The 17894-nt window shown below is 36.3% G+C and overlaps 1 protein-coding gene across 1 annotated transcript in view; it reads right to left on the bottom strand.

Moving 5' to 3' along the window:
* Positions 1 to 17711, bottom strand: part of CHRM3 (cholinergic receptor muscarinic 3) — a 122590-nt gene extending 104879 nt beyond the window's left edge. The window contains exon 1 of the mRNA XM_040058900.2: positions 17636 to 17711. The gene's annotated coding sequence lies outside the window, so the exon portion shown is untranslated. The remainder of the gene's footprint in view (positions 1 to 17635) is intronic.
* Positions 17712 to 17894: the final 183 nt, after the last annotated feature.

Genomic DNA, 17894 nt, shown 5'->3' with positions numbered 1-17894 from the left:
CAGCCTGTTTTGAAAGCAGACCAAGATACATTTTGCAGGACCTTTCAGGATGCCACTGTGTTCTTTTCACCTTGCAAACTGAAAATTAAGAAGGAAAATCTGGTAATGAAAATTTTAAATTTACCTTTGAGATGAAATACACATAAGATAAAATATCCCTAAACTGCTAGATGCTACATAGCAGTTTCATTTCATCAGATCTTAATTTGCAGATTTTTAAAAAAATATCTTTTGCATTTAATATGTTGGTTTATAATGCCATGGACTTGGAAATACTAGGTTAACGGTTGGACCTGAGGATCTTAAAAGCCTTTTCCAACCTAAACAATTCTATGATCCTATATAATTGTTTTATTAATGCTCTGGTTCTCCTTACCGTAAGTGCCAATGGTGTAGACCAAGAAGTTTAGCAAAATGGAACTAACTAGTCTCTAAACAATGATGAGACCTAAGGATTTCCTGCAGGGCTGCTGTTTGATTTTAGCAAGCTGTCTTCTACTCACAACTTTTGTATGTGGTACTTTCATACTATCACTGTAGACACGGATGCATACTTAAGATTTTTCTGCAATGTACAGTCCAGAAAGCAATAAAGGTATTTGTCAGATGGAAAGCTGAGAAATGTTGATAATATGGGCAAGATTTGATTTTTTGTAATTTTTTTAGCCCATATAAGAGACCGAGATTTTTATCCAAATTTTTTTCTTTTTTTTTGCTTCTGCTAGGATGACTGCCCAGCCTTGTTATCCTTTTGAAAATATTTATCTTTGAGATAGCACAGCTGTCCAATATTACAAGGATAGAGAGTTACTCTCCTTCAAAAGAAAAATATTACCAGCTTCAGTTACTTTCATAGTCCTTATTATGATGTCTCTAAAAGTCAGGAACACCTGTAGCTGATTTTTTTAGGTGTATGGTCATGTCAATAAAAAAGCTGCATTAATTCCTACAATTTTTTCAGTTTATTCACTGAACAGTGTTGATTGTAATCATCAAAAAATATCAGCCACTATTTACTGAGAGAGGCAGCCACTTGTTTCCACTGCTGCCACCAAGGATCTCACAATTGCTTTCACTCCTCCAAGGAGCTTCATACTAAGAGCACCACAGGAAATTATTGATTACCTGAACTCTGCTAGGAAACAAGGCTAAAACCAATACTAAATACCAGAGATTCAAAGAAGTCTTTGAAAATGCAAGCTGGTTTTAGGCACTTTGTAGTTCTGCAGTACCAGTATATGCTAGCCATTACTCTTCTCCTTCCAGACTTTACAATGCTGCAGGACTTGATGCCACTCTTGAGATGTGTTTGCATGTGGCAAAAGGGGAGAATTAATTTTCCCTCAATGAAAGACACATCAAAAAAGTATTCAGAGACAGAACTGCAGCAAAATGATAACAGCAGCCAGTTTTGCCCATTTTCTTTACAGAAAAAAAATTCACAGTTTACTCTTATGAAATGTTACAGATTAGTGTAACTTTTACCTATTTTATGTGTTTTAAGGAAAAAAAGAAATAAACACCAAAAAATTATAACCATTTCTTTCTCTAAATAATTAACAATAATTCAACAGGAAATTGAACTTTACTACAGAGATCTGAACAGTCAACTGCACAAAAGAACTATTAATAAGGAACACAAGATATGCTGTGCTGGTTCAGACTAGTAGGCACCAAATTGGGGCTTTTTTACTCTGACAAAAATCCCCTAGATATCTGCAAACTATGCTACCCCAGTTCACAGCAAGGTGTCATTTAGTTTCCTCAATGGCTTCGTAGAGTCTAGATCTTGATACATCTTTAGAGTTTCAGTTATAAGATACAATTACTCCAAAAATCTCACAATTGATCTAACCAAAGAAATTATGCCTTCATCTGAAATCCCAAACAGAAGCCTCAGAAAACAAGCTTTGTCTTGGAATTTCGTGTATATAATAACTCTACTCTTGCTACCAACACATATCTATGCTGTCCCATATTATTTCTTTCCATTCTTTCCCACTGATGGCTATTGCCACTCAACTTTGAAAATGCCATTCACTAACAAATTACAATAAAAGCAATGGAACACAGGCATAAGGAAAAATTAAATAGTAACTGGCAGCAACCCACAGAGATCAAAAGGATATGGAAGAGAAGTGAATCTTTTTTTTTTTTTTTTTTCCCCCGATAGCATACATCACTGCCATCATAAATCAAGCACTTACACTTGCCTGTTTATACTGACTGTCCCATCTGCTCACCACATGGAGACCTAGCTCCCACTAAAGTTTTCTTCACTGCATATATCTCAGTATAGACCCTCAAAGGTAGTAAAGCAGCAAATTCCTGAAGAGAATTCTCAGAAAGAAGAACCCAAGGCAACTATGTTCATGTAGGCCAAGAAGAAATGTAAATGCTTATTGCTAAGAGACAAAAAGTGGATGGGATAGCAGGAAGCAGGATTGAAGGGGAAACTAACTCTGTGAGGATTTTTTTTTTCCTGGAGTAAAATATATATCAAACCTAGAATTTATGATCGAGTTTTCTTAATTTCTGCAAAACCAGAAAGACATTACATTGTCCATAGTATGAGATCATAGATGCTTTCAGCACCTGATTATGCTATACAGTGAGAATTCAAGACAGTTCCCCACCTTCTTCTGTACTCCTCCAAAGTCAGTCCACCTTTGGATCAGCCTTTGGCTCAGCTACTTTGATTCCATGCTGGCATAATGTATTATTTAGGGGGAAAAAAAATGTCCTAGTCATGAATCAGAAGGTCTACAAACATCACTTAACTGTTATCTAGACCAGATTTATATCATGCAGGAAATTAATCTGGAAAGAAAAGTATGCATGATAGGCTAATCGAAATACTGGTGTAACTGGTTTAAACTGTGGCTAAATAGAGATATGCTCTTTTGGAAACTGTCTTCTTATTCCTGGAATAGTTCTGCATGCATAGAAAGATACAGAATCTGACTTTTCAAATAGCTCTATACATATCAAAAAGAAAAAATGCCTGCAAGAAAATGAGTCGGAGGCACACGTCTTCACAGTCACGTGGATCAGAGCACTAGAAAAACAATGTTTAGAGTATTACAGGTATCTCAACCTAATGACAAAAAAAAAAAAAAAAAAAAAAAAAAAGGCGAAGTGCCTTTCAGATTTTTCTAAAACACATCTGCTATTTTTACTTTTTTTGACCCCATCTCACATAGACAATGCAAATTAGGATTGGTTACTGTATATATGGTTTTAAAAAATATAGCTGGGTCCTTGTTTGGGAATAAGAGAGCAATGATTTAATTAACTATATTTCTCTGTGGCTGACAGAACTGAAAAGATGAAAAATAAGGCTGAAAACATGGGACATGCCAGGATATCAAGATTGTTTACAGCAGTACACAGATACAGTGTCTCATCTGAGAGGGTTTTGATTTGTAGTGAGTATAGGATCATTCACTAAACATGTCTGCATTAAGGTGATAAAAGAAGTAGGAATAGAAAAGTTAAGAAATGCTAAAGCTGAAATGCACACAGTGTTTTTCTCTAGAGTAACAGGAAGAGCTGTACTTAAAATGTGCACAACAATACGGTTTTAAAACTTTATCTTCTGCCTCCATCAGAATTTTTTTGGAGAAAATGAAGGGCGTGGTCTCAAAACCTCACCAGTTAGGAGAATTTCCCACATTACATAGGTGCAATAACTTTGGTCTATGAGGAAAGTCTGAAAATGGCTCACACAGGCACTTCTTAGATATTGTTTCATTCTCAAGTGATGTGAAGCCAGAATTAGTGTTTTTCTTATGTAAAAGGTGAACTTGCACCAACAGAAACAGCAAGAATAGACCTGATATACAAGTAAAATATTCCTTGTTTAATTCTCTGGAGTTTTTTACAAGTATCATGTATCTTCATCTCATCAAAGGTTAAAATCTAGTCAAAGATGGGCTCCTAAAGGCTGAGTGAGTGGCAACATCATTTATAGTATATCAGAGATTTTTCCTAGACATAAAAGAAATCTTGAGTAGGGTGGAGGTTTCTGATCCCTCTCCATGTGTGAAAAATCAAGCAATTTTCTCCTTCATTCAAAGTTTGTCCCTCCTAAATGCTTATGACCAGCAAATGACCTCAGTGAGAGATATCTATTTTACTCATCATTTCTCTAAAGCTCTTCCAAAGCTTCCACTGTAACAAATTTACATGTCCCTGTTCAAACTGACTAGAAGGTGGCAAAGACAATGGTAGAAGCTTTGTTTTTGAAGGAAAGCAAATTTACTGGGGAAACATCATGCAAAATAAAAAAAAAAAAATACTTCACTGTTACATGGCATGCAATTGTGACAAGGATACTGATTTATATTTTCCTCTGCACAACAAAAATGTCACAAGCGCTAATGGCAGTATCACTTAATGGACGGGTCCGTAATTGTGATTACATTTTAGCAAATCATTGTTCAGGCGGATCCATCTGGGAGTAATATTTCAAATTGTCCTCCAGGGACTTGGGCTTTTTATAAACATGTGACTTTGGTTTGTTGGCAAAATAGAAATTTCTATGGAGATACTCATTATGTGGAAAATAGAGTAAATTTTCCTAGAAATTAGCCAGAACATGAGGAATGAATTCCCACAGAAACAAAGGACAAGCACAGTCTTGCCTCAACACTTTTTATTGTACCTTATCAGTGTGAATTCTTCAGGTAACACCTTCCAGAATACTATGTGTGTTCCTTTGCATATGTTAACTAATCAATCTGCATCCAAAAGATACAATATTGGTGTGGGGAGGACAGGATTAAAAAGAGATGGAGAACAGCATCTGGAAACAATTAATATGTCTAGTATAAAACAAGAAGTAGTTTCTGTTTCCAAACCCTATTGCTTACTAGATAAGAGTGTGCATTTTGGTTAAATTTTTTAAAACTTTCTAAAGACCCCCTGATTAAGCGGTTTCAGTCTTTGTAACAGTAAATAATTTATTAAGAAAAATCAAAAAACCAAAACCATACATTTAGAATGACCAATCCTGACTGTAGACATTGAGAAGGACCCCAAGTCTAGTAGTGTTACTGCAGGTTCTGTCTAGTGGCCTTTGAAGACCATTACACTAGAATTCACTTTTCAACTATTAAAATGGAATCATGAAATCATACTGATATTACATAGCTCTCCTTTTGTGTAAATTTTGTGCTACAGCAACCTTATCCCTTGTATCACGTCAGCTTGCTCTAAGTCACGCTTCGAACAGAACACACACACAGCACGTTGATTTTGTAGAATTCTTTTTCTCGCAATGCTGATCTCTGTTAATTCTTTAACCTCCTCTAAAATCATACCGAAGCCTAGACCATATCCCCTCCAGCCCACTTGTTACAGACCTCTGTGGAGGGCTAAGCACAGCAGCAGATAGAGGCAACTGCACCTGTGAATAAATGAAGAGTGCTGCGCTTGCCGTCAGACAATGATGCTCTCAAGTCCTTGCTACCAAGATCCCAGCTGAGCTGGCAGCCTCCAACAGTCTATCCTTGCTTCCTATCTACCCACTATCAGAAGCTGAAGGTTAAAGTCTCCTATGCTGTTTTGAGATTAGCAGTATCATATAAATGTCCTGCTTCCTTGATCTCCTTGATCTAGTGTATTTGCGAGAGACACACGTAAGCCCATTCAATCACTGCCAGCCAAGGTGCACATGCATTTCCAAGAGATGTGTTTGCACATATACAAGGACTGACTTGGCTTGGGTATTTTTCTGATGAAAAACAGACACAGTGGACTATCCTGACCACCCCACTTTTCATATGCCTGCACGGAGGAGGGAAATGAAATAATGCACAGCTTTCCCCAGTTCAATACTGTTGTTGGTGCTTCTCCACTCCCTGTAAATGGGGCTGAAAAATCCTGGGTTCATGTCCCTCCCACTGGCACGAAGCTCAGAAATCATCACCTCACTGACCCAATCCTCACAAATGAGTTTGATATTCTGGGTCAGGAAACTGTCAAAAACATATCGTTTCCATCAAGAAAAGAAAAATTAAATTCTTGTTGAAAATTTAACTTCCCTTAGACACTTTCAGAATGAAAAAATAAGGGGAATTTAAAAAGAAAAAAATATATGAAAAAGCATTTTATATCTCTGATTATCTTCCATTTTAAAAGTCAGTTATGATTATGAAAATGAAAAATTAAAATACATGCTATTACATTGAACCATACATTTCAAGAAAAATGTTGTTTTCATTCATGTTAGGTTTTTATGATACTATTACTAAAAATTTGCATACAAAATCCAGCCTTTTAAAACCATTAAGTTAATAACAGAACAAGAACAGTCATCTGCTTTTCTTATTTCCATTATCATATGCTTATTCAAGCCTCATAAAAAATGGAACAACAGAATTCCACAGTTTTTAAACTTTTAATTATAAGAGAAAATGTTAAAAACCAAATGCATTTATACATAAATATGTAAAGAAGGGAATCCGCTTTGATTAATCTTCAAGGAACTTCCTACATCTGATATAAAATAAATATTTTTCCCTACATTTTTGGATTTTTATACCACAAACTGAACTAGAAAATAAATCTAAATAGATGTATTATTTATGTGAAAATTGTCCTAATGAAAAAGGACTGAGGATAAAGAAACCAACCAAGTGTAGTTTGTGTTTTTCTCAGACTCATGATTCTTGATCCTCTCATTCCTTACACTGAAATAATGGAAGCTTCTCACTATGTCATGGAGATACATTCAGTTTGTATACAAGTCTTTAAAGGAATGATTTAGAGGGATTTTTAGGCAGAGTAAGTAGCTTTGCTACCTAATCACTAAGATAGCAAAACACAGACTCCCTGGAAGCTGTGGCTCAAATTCTGGCTGGCTCACCTCAACCTTTCATCTTTCAAAGATGATTAAATTCTGTATAGCTTAGCATGTAGGGGTCCTCCACAGGACTTTAAAAAGATGAAATCCTATCTCCTCTAAGCGTTGTTATATTTAACATATTTTCTCCTTTTTTTTTATTTTTTTCCCCACTTAGAAATAAATCCTTGCAACTTGAAATCATTTTTCTAAATACATTTCTCTTTTACAGATGGCTCCCTACCTTGTCTTGAAGGTCTGCAGCTGTATTTCTTTGATTCTTTATTTTAGTATAACAGTTAGTTAGTATAACAATTTTTCTATAGAATTGTTCTATTCCATGGGCAACATTAGCTGAATCAGAGGAAGAAACCTCAGAAAATATCAAAATAACTATTGACTGTCTCCTACAAATCCCTATGTGCTCTAAGAAATAGTCTGAGGAAATTCATGACAGTGGTTACTACATCTTGAGCTGAAATTTTTAGAGCTAAAACTGTTTATACATATTACAAGCATCAGTGGTTGTACATGTGTGCATCAGGGACCTAATTTAAGCATTTAATGACAACTAATGCATTACACAAGCTTATATATTTTGGTAGATACTTGGCACAGTTTGTCCCAAAGGCTTCTTCAGCAATTACAAAGAAATGAAAAATTGCTAATAGAACCTGTGATAACACAAAATATCATGGCAAGAGGGAAAGTGGAATTTGTGGATTCCTAGTCCTTAGGTTTTTGATTTTTTCCCAATTCAATAAAAAGAGTAATAAGAAAATTTAATTATCAGTACTTTAAATCTCTCTTAATCCTGACTGGGGTTTAGGCATGTAAATCCAAATAGTCCCCTAAAGAAAGCATATAATAATATTTGGACAACCCCGGGTGCTGTTTGGAAAAAAGGAATCCTAGGAGTGGATGCATGGGAGGAAAATAAAAGTGCAATTCATCAAAGAGGCACTGGCCTACACATATAAAACCAGAAACTTGAGAGTCTATATCTTCTCCCCAAGAAGCTTTAGGGAATACTTTGGTATACAATGCAACATATTTTCTGTTGAGAGAGAAATTAAACAATATACAATACCACAGCCAATCTTGATGTTGCCATGCGAAACACCTGTTGTTTCTTTCCCCAGGGTCCTTTCAGTACACCTAGCTCTTATTAACCATGCAATGTCTGCTAATATTTCAGAAGGGAAGAGATACACTTTTTAAATTATTCAGAGCAACACAGTCTGAAGATCTGGCTCAATGCTTTTGAAGACACACATTATTACAAGTGTTGTTGACAAATTTTGTGTTAAAAAGTTGCTTCTCAAGTTTTTTTGTACAAGTGGTTCAAGCTGGTAAATGCCAGACAATGAGCAGCCCAGCACATGTTTGTCAGCCCTCTCGAGCTTCCAGCTGGTCAAATCCCTTTGCACAATTCCACCAGGGCTGCAAGAATCTTAGATTAAGTGGTACAGGAGTGGTGCCTAAAGTGCACCTCAAAATCAGACATTAGGCTGAGAAGTTCTCTCTTGCAGGCTGTGTTGCCTGCAGCTCTGTCACCCAGGCATTGCAAAGGGAACAGTCCGCACTTACACACGAGACTTTGAGACCCTGGACATCAGAAGAATGACGTAAAAGTCACAGAGCAGTGGCAAAATCACAAAACCACACAACTGTCAGGTTTGGAAGGGACCTCCGGAGATCATCTAGCCCCATGCCAACACCATGGCAGGGTAATCCAGAGGAGGTTACACAGGAATGCATCCAGGTTGGTTTTAAATGTCTCCAGAGGGGGAGACTCCACAACTTCCCTGGGAGGCTCAGTGCTCTGTCACCCTTAGTGTAAACCAGCTCGAACTATGAGGCAAATGCTAAAAAGTGAGCACAGAGTAAAACAGAAACAAATCTTGAGAATGCTTTGGCAGACTGCCATTCACAAATAGAAGCAGAGGGCATTCGGGTTACCAAGTCTGAGTTCTGTCACCTCGCCACAGAACGCCCTGCTCTCCATTGAACAAGTTCTCTATTGTTCTTTCCCAAGTGCTCCAAAACCTTGTCTTGGGCGTATTCTGGGCCACTGTGTGACAACGCAAATTTGTTGTGCTGTTCTTGAAAACACTTTCCACTTCACTTCAGATGAATGAAATAAGATAACCATCCAAGCAACAATAATTCTTTTAATTGATTAAATTAATAACTTGATTAATTTCGAGAAAGGTTTCAAATTCAAGAATCATCATGCATCAACTATTTTACACCTAGAACACAATCATTCCTGAACTCTGGTCCTTAGTGTCAGTCTGTCAACACAGTCAACCTGTTAATATAAATTAATACAAGGTATGGAATATCCACAACTAAAAAAATATAGAGGCATGCTAATAATTTCTTCTTTTCTATCAATCACTAGGGTAAATCTTGCAAAGCTCTGTAACAAAGTGGTTACAGTGAATGTGAGTTTAAGTCTTCTCTCAAGCAGAGTGTATCAGTGCATGTCTAAAAGTCAGTGTACCTGTTTGTTCTCAAACAATGAGCTTAAGTCATAGCCACCTATTCAAAATCCTCACTAAAAAGATATTTTAAAACATTTTGAACATGGAAGAATCTTTTTCAGTTTGCTAGTTTGTTGTTGTTGTTTTGGTTTGGTTTTTTTTTTCCCCCTATGCAAATAATTGTATTAAGTTAGATTTAAGTCAATATAGGGACAGATGTTGAGAGTCACTATACCTTAGAGTATGATCATTTCTGCAAGAGGGTCCCTATGAAATTTAGGCTTTTTTTTTTTTTTTTTTTCAGAAGATATGTACTGGCATGAAAGCATAAGCTTTGTAATTCCCCCGGCGCCATGCAAATCAGCAATAACCATCTTGCTAGAGCCAACAGTGCACCTCACTATCTTTCATGCATGCACAAGTGATACACTGTGCCCAAGAACAGAGTATAAATCTCAGTTTTATAATGGTGTCTACAATGAAAAAAAGCTTGAAAAATCCCAGAGAAACAGTATAAATGCAGCTTCTTTGTCTGGACTCTTTCCTTTCTCCCTGCATTTTGTGCTTTAGAGCAACATTGATTACTCAATGCAGTTGGACTGACACCTCCAATGTGATATCTGCTAATGTTTATATTTTGATAGCAGCCACTAACACATCACACACTGCATTCCCCACAAAACTCATAGGATAAATAAGAAAACAACAGAGGTGTCTATATAAATGTAGTATGTTTTACATTGCATCTTTACACATTTAGGTAACTTAATGCACCCTGAAGTATTTCTGACTTTAATGCTGCAGTATTTCACTTTCAACTGCTCACCGCAGTGTTCTAAATAATGATAAAAGAAAGGAGATGATTTCAGGGGATATTTCAAGATGGCTATAAAATCATGAGAGGTAATGTGAAAAGTATAAATATGAGATGATAGCAGTCATTCAGAAAAATGTATCAAGAAAAACAGACCAGGCAAGTTCTGTTGTACAGAAAGAATTGAAAATATTTAGCTATCAAACTTTTGAACATTTTGGAATTAAAATATTTTCCTTTCCACATTAATTGTCCATTTGAAAGCTGACTTTACTTTAAATTACAGTGAAACAACAGATTCAGTGGACTTACAACTTTGTTTACCTATGACTTGTATTCTGAATAAAACATGTCCATACAACAATGCCTTGCTATCACCCTGTGCATGGCTGGGTGTCAGTGCATATGAACAGAGTGCATGATTAAGTGCACACCTAGTCATGTGAACAAATTTGAAAATTCCAAACAAATCGTCACTTCAAAGTTCCTCATTAAAGGAATTCCATAGTTCCTCACTGCTTTTGCTATGCACCTCATGCTATGACAACAATATAAACATTTCAGTGAAATCCTATGGTTATATCATTATGGTAAGTTCCTCCCCAAGTTCTTACACACAAAGATTTACAAGGAGACCTTGACTGTCACCTTGTGCACTAGGGGTCTGGAGAGGGGCAGGCAAGGACAAGACAATGAGAGCTGGGAAAAGGGACAAAGGGACTGCTGCCCTCCCACACCATGTCTCCAGTGTTTGCTGTCAACCTCCATTTCTCCAAGGACTCTTGTTTCTTTGTTATAATCAATCAGCCTTAGAGTAGGGCCTGAACCATCTCAGACTGTTGAGTTTATTGGAGATTCAAACATACTTATACCTGCAGAAATATGAACTTCAATTGCACAAAAGTTTCCAGTTTTTAATGAGGAACTACCTTTTTATTTAGCCTACCACAAATCATCCCAACCATAGAGCTAAACTAAATATGTGGTGATATGTGCATCTTAAGTGCATCTAAAAATTATTTTAAAAACTTATTAATACATCTATTAAAAATTAAATTATAATTTATTAATTGCAAAGTTCATCCAATGAAAGGGAAAAAATAATTATGGTGAAGTTAAATTGCTTAATGAAATTTTTTAACATCTTTCATAAAATCATAGAATAATGTCTTGGAAGGGACCTTTAAAAGTCATCTAATCCAACAGCCCCTGAAGTCAGCACACACATCTTTCAATTTATCAGGTTGCTGAGAGTCTCATCCAGTCTGGTCTTGATGACTGACTTCTAGAGATGTGTCATGCGCAACTTCTCAGGGCAATGTGTTCCAGCGTTTCACTACCCTCATCATTAAAAAAGAAAACAAAAATACCCAAAAGACCAAACTTCCTTATATCTAGTCTGAGTCTACCCACTTTCAGTTTAAAACCACTAACCCTCGTTAAAAAGTCTATCTCCATCTTTCCTGTAGGTCCCTTACAAGTAATGAAAGGCTTCAATAAAGTCTCCCTGGAGTTTTCTCCAGGTGGAGCAAACCCAACTCCTTCAGCTCTTTCCACAGCCCTGATTATTTTCAGGTTCATGTTTTCCCTGTACTGAGGTCTGCACAGCAGGACACAACAACCCAGCTGGGGTCTCACCAGAGTGGAGGAGAGAAGCCAAATCCCCTCCCTTGCCCTGCTGGCCACGCTGCTTCAGATGCACTGGTTGGGTCTCTGGGATACAAGAGCACATTGCCGGGCCATGTCCAGCTTTTCATCCACCAGTATGCTCAATTTTGGAGAAAGCTAAAAATAATATGGAAAACTTCATATTTGCCCCAGAACAGAACAGTAACTTTGGTATTTCATTAGAGTTCATTACCTTTATTGTTTAACCACCTGGCAACCATTTGGAGTAGGAACAAAAGCTAGTTTTGAATCAAATAATATTGCAATAAAATAATATTGGATGGGAAAGATTCTGTAAAGCAGAAAGGAGAAAGAAGTATTTTCTGAGTATATACAATGAAACTGTAACCTTATTTAAATGTTAATGAAAAAGTTTGGAAATTTTTCTGAAGACTTTTTTCTTTAGAGTTTTGTGACTAATCTCTTTACTGTTTTCATAAAACTTTTAAGTTCTGCATCAATAGAAAATATGTTCTAAACTTTAATATTTTGTACTACCTTTTTTCCTCAAGGTTTAGCTAGTCTACTTGAAACTCTCAGGTCAACAAAGACTTTTTTCTATCCAGCATTAGTTTCAATTACTATTGCTTTTTGAAAGCACTTTAAAAAAAAAAAAAAAAAAAAAAAAAAAGACAAATATTTTATAAATTAGGGGAAAATATGTGCATGGCCTCTTTTTATTTATTTCAAAAGTGTTAATATCTAAGTGCAAGCATTTATTTTCCTATGTAAAAGTAGTTTTAATAACTTGAAATTAAGTGATATGAAATAAAAAGCATGTTTTAGATTTAAATAGGAATTAATTTGAAATTAATGACTTTTTAAAAGTTGACTCTAAAGTGGAAATAAGTGTTGTATATGGGATTGGCCTGCTTTTATTAAACAACCAGTTCCAGCTCCTGTAAGCTCATATGTGCTTAGACTATCTCTACAGAAACTCCTACTGCAAAGCTGTCAATATTAGAGGGACTAGGCAGTACAGATTTACTGCCCTCCTCGCTCTTAGGAGTGGCAGCGTGATTTAGTTCTGCCTGTAAAGTCTCGTCACGGGGTGAAAAAGGAAGGCAGAATAAATCACTCTCACAATTAGATAGTTCACTAATGGTTTCCAATAGTTTCCTCTCCTAGAAGACACATTATCTTCATATCCTATCAGGCTCCCTTGCCTCCAAGTTATCTTTATGGAGTAGGGAGACTAATGGATTCTGTTGCTTGTGTTGCAGTCCCTGCCCAACAATTACCCCTGCAAGCACCCTGGAAAGAGCAGGCAGCATCGTTTGGATGAGCAGACTCTAAAATATTCCTACAGAAGAAAGCTTCACCCCCTCCATTGTTTTGATACAAAACTTCAGGCTGGGCTGAGAGACTCAATTCCAGTAGGAGTTTGATAAAGCTGAACATGCGTGACACAGCGATGGTAATCTTCTGTCACAGCCTGATGCTCAGAGCGTTACTCACCCGTAATAAAGCCCTGAGAAATGAAGGAAGGCAGGCAAATAAAACTATAGTGATCTACTGAACACAGGGGCTTGGAACACAAGATGGGAAAGAATTGCTCCTGTTGCAATGACAACACTTTTAATTATATATAGTCAATGAAAAATAAACTATTAGAGAGAGAATAAAATACTTCCAATTAATGGAAGTAATGTAATGTTCAAACTTAAATGAAGTATTTTTCTCTTGAGGGTTTTGCTGTACTATTTTATTTAGCTTAATGCAATTTAAATTATAAACAGAATAGGTTTGTAAGCCCCTAGAGAAATGTACTTTATTTATAATGTATTTCCTTTGAAGTGGTTATGGAAATCATTCTCTTCCTGAAGTCTGTATTTCACATACCACCTACAGCTGCAAGCTAGTCAGTCCCCACAAGTTAAATATTATGTCTGGTGGAGTGCATTACAAGAAAACCTGAAGTTTTCTTAAAATGCCAGAGGGAATAAAAAATTTTAATTCTGCAAAATAATAGTCTTCCTTTCTAAAAAAGTTATTGAAAGATCTATGTTGATAAAAGTTATGTTTTTTCAGAGGGAATGGAACTCAGCCATAGTCACTTCACTTGAGTTTTTAATGCACATAGTGAAAGAATAATTGTTTATACTATACCCTAGAGAGAGTCTCAGCTGGGAAAGATTTTATTTTGTATACTTAAATATAAACACATAAATATTTCCATCTTTCTTTTAAATAATAATAATAAAAAAAACCCTTAAAATTAATTCTAGTATAAAGAGCAGACATTCTTTCAGGAAGAAAATTACAATGCCTAGTTTGTGTCACCTTTTTTCCTCCAAGTAATTAAAGTTATCTACTTACACATAAATAAGCAGCTATGAATGAATAAATGGACCCCCAGTCTATGTGCTCTCCTCACCATCAACAGCTACTGCATTAAGTTGGTTAAATAACAAAAAAACAGAGGAAAATGTTTCTAGAAAATTAATTTTGGCCATTAATCACCTTTATAAAGCACAATAGTACCTAACCCTCATGGATGAACCGCTAGCTTAACATGCCAGCACAGACATACAAGTCTAAGATGTGCTACTTGTCCTGAAATAATGCTACACCAAGCCACTTCAAAGGGGATAGACAATTAAACACTGTAAATCTGGCCGACTCTGTAACTGCTTACAGCAGAATCTCATGACAGCCACAGTCACAGATTTCCTTCCTTTCATCAAACCTACTACCAAAGTGGAGAAATAAATAAATTGAGAAATAAATTAAAATATAAGTTCTCATTAGTCTTGGATTAAGAGCTTGAATAATTTTCCAAGGGGTAATATAGAGGAGCAAATATTTCTTTGTAACTACTCTATAAAACAAACATCAGTGATCTGATGTTAAAATTGACTAACTCAATCAGAAATTATCAATGTCAAAAAGTTTCATGTAGATGTTGAAATCCATTAAAGTACTTACAATCAAATTTATGAACAAATGTGAATGAATTTTTGCTGTTGCAGTAATGAGCAACGTAGGGACCCCAGACAGGTGCAAAGGAGTGCTCTTTATTGCCAAGACCCCAGCCTTTTTAAGCAGTTAGCTGGTTATCAGTTTCCATAGTTTTAAGGCACAACAAGCCCAAGTCAAGCAACCACCACACATCAGGATGCAGACACGCAGCTGTGATGCAGCACGGATCTTACAAGGCTTCCCCTTTGTAAAGCTTTACCTATCGTAACATCTTACAAACTGGATTTCTAAAATAATCTTTCTCCATATGCTACTGCGCAAACCTTCTAAGAAAAAACATTACCTCTGGCTCTTCTTAGATCAGACATTATCCAGTTCACTCTTGAAAGTGACGCCAGTTGTGCTAGAAATTGCACCTGGTTTTAGAGATCCAAGATGTACCACAACCTTTGCAAACATCCATGCTTTGCTAAAAGCTAGGCAAGCACAAGTACTACTTGCATTACAAGACAAATGCACATCACAGTGACCATTATCCCTGCATTTGAGGTGAGATTTTAAGATTCTGGCAGCCCAGCTAATCTTAGCTAATGCACCTGTGCTAAGCAAGATAATGCTGTTCCTCTTTATGAATGTAACATGTTCAGAACAACTGACAAATTCTGCTTACTGCTCTGCACACTTGTGGGTAATAAAAAACATAATTTGACTATTTCTTTATATAGATAATCCTTTAAGAGGTAGCATGGCAGCATAGCATAAATCTAAAGCAAACTATTAGATTTATTTGCATGAATGGCTTCGTTGCCATTAATTTATTATCAAGGAAAAACCCAAACATTAGATATCGATCCATGGTTTTCCTGAAAATGGATTATATGGCTTGGTCCTTTAACCCTTCTTTTTTTGCTCCCTGTTTCCACACAGTCACATCAGAGCCTATGTGAGAAATATTACATGCCCATACAAGAAGAGAGATGTGGACAGTAAGAAAATATACAGAAGTTAAATAAATGAATTTAAATACTTTCTCTATTACTTTCCTTTCAGACTAAAACTGAGCACAGTTCCATTTTTTTTCAGGTATCCTGAGATTCAGCATGCATTATAAAATTTCCTGTGACAGAACAGTTGTGCCACAGACACCCACAAAAAGACATTCACCCATTCTCCTCAGACTCCATATCCTCTCCAGCATAATAAATGCCTTTTGGGATTGCTTCCCTACCCATCAGTTACAACTAGGAAAGACAATGGATTCTCAAAACAGAAAATACAAATCTCTTTTCCATTCTGGAGATAGCAAGCCATTTATGAATTATGATAAATTTAATTTTAACCACCAAACCAGAAAAATATTTTCTCAGTATTTATTAATAGAGATCTTGCCATCCTAGGAAAATAAAAGAAAATAAAATAAGAATCCCAAACCACAACCTTTCACTTTTGGCAAAATAGCTGAAAAACATATAATTAAACCTGGAATATGGTCAACACAACATGAAAGGCAGCTGTGTATGTAACAGCATGCAATATACCTTGTCATAATTTTAAGATAAAAAAGCAGGGATAAATACTGTTACAGGAATCATCTGAGGCACCTGTTGTTAAAACTGAAACCATAAAAAATTAGGCAGTACGCTCTGAAAATGCTTTACTGAGATGACTTACTTAGAAACCTTCTCCAGACAGAACTGAGTGACTGAAATATCAAGACACTCCAGAAACAATCACAGGAAAACTTTCAGTATTGCAGTTCCAAAAGACAATGTGAGGAGAGCTGTTTGCTATGTGCAGAGACTGTGCCAGCATGTGTAAATACATGCCATCTAAACAACTGCTACACACCCAAGTTTACAGCTAATTTCCATAAAATTAAAAATGCAAACCAAGGTAGAGCTTTTTCAGCGTAAGGAATGTAAAAGAAACACCAATTATAATGTAGACATAAACTCTGCAGCTTACCAATTCACATGAATTATTTTAAGTGCCACTTCAACTGAGACATAAAACAGCATAGCATACAAGGGAGAAAGCAGTCAAGAGAAAATAAATGCTAGCAATTTAATTAGAACAATTTAATCCTTTGCCTACGTCTGCTAGCTCAGAGGGAGGTGACTCGCTGAAACTAAATGCAGCTAGCATATTAAAAAAAGAAAAAAGAAAAAAGAAAAATACACTTTTCAAGAAATCAAATATAAACCGCTGGATTCACAGTTCTTCTATAGCAAAACTGAATCATTCTCCAGGAAGTCCTGGCGATAGAATATTGGCTAAATTTTATATTTTGTCTGAAACTCATAGAAAACTTGAAGATTTGTGCAGAAGCTCAAGATGATCAACAGAAATAACCTGAAGGTATCTTTCCTCTGATTATTAATACCATGATACTCTGCTATTCTTCTTAAGACATAGAGTTTCATGCATGTAAACCTGCTCAGTCTAGCTCTTACCTGGCTAGCCCTTACCTGCTAGCTGTGTGGCTGTAACAACAAGAAGCTCAAGGTTTACTAGCTGCTCCAGAACTTACTCAGTTTCTCTGCTGGGTTTTGTGCCTAAGCTAAATTTTTTGCCACTGCAGCTGCTACTAAAGTTAGTTCAGGTATGCCTACAGGAATGGGCATCACCTGTTGCCAGCACCTGCAAGCACTTAGAACAGATGTGGCAAGAAGACCAAACACATTGTGACATATGACAGTCTACTTTTGTGTCTCTGTTGACAATAAAACTCATCAAAAGGTTGCAGGGTCTTAATGATATTGCAGCCCATAAATTCCAAAAGACCCCAACCCCACAAAGTGAGCGCTGTTGCCAAAACCCGGATGTTTCCCAATATGTTGAATACTTTTACAGATATAGTGTGGATATAAATAGGGTTTTTTGAATTTTACCTACATGGTCCAGTGAGGATCATCAGAGCAGCTAGTTGGATCAGACACTGTAATTCTGTTAACTCCTCTTTTGGAAACAAAACTGGGACTGTGTCAGCATGTAGGCTGTGAACAAAGCAAAGATGGAACAGTTATTAAAATAGATTATAGACACACTGGGAAAGAACAGACATATAAGCCAAAAAGCCTCATTTGGAGCAAGACAAGACAAAAGCTTTTTATACTTTTTATTGCCAAATAATACTGGGTTTTCTTTTTCTTTT

The sequence above is a fragment of the Hirundo rustica genome, chromosome 3 (genome assembly GCF_015227805.2).
Source record: "Hirundo rustica isolate bHirRus1 chromosome 3, bHirRus1.pri.v3, whole genome shotgun sequence".
NCBI lineage: Eukaryota > Metazoa > Chordata > Aves > Passeriformes > Hirundinidae > Hirundo > Hirundo rustica.
This window is presented reverse-complemented; position numbering and strand designations above follow the sequence as displayed.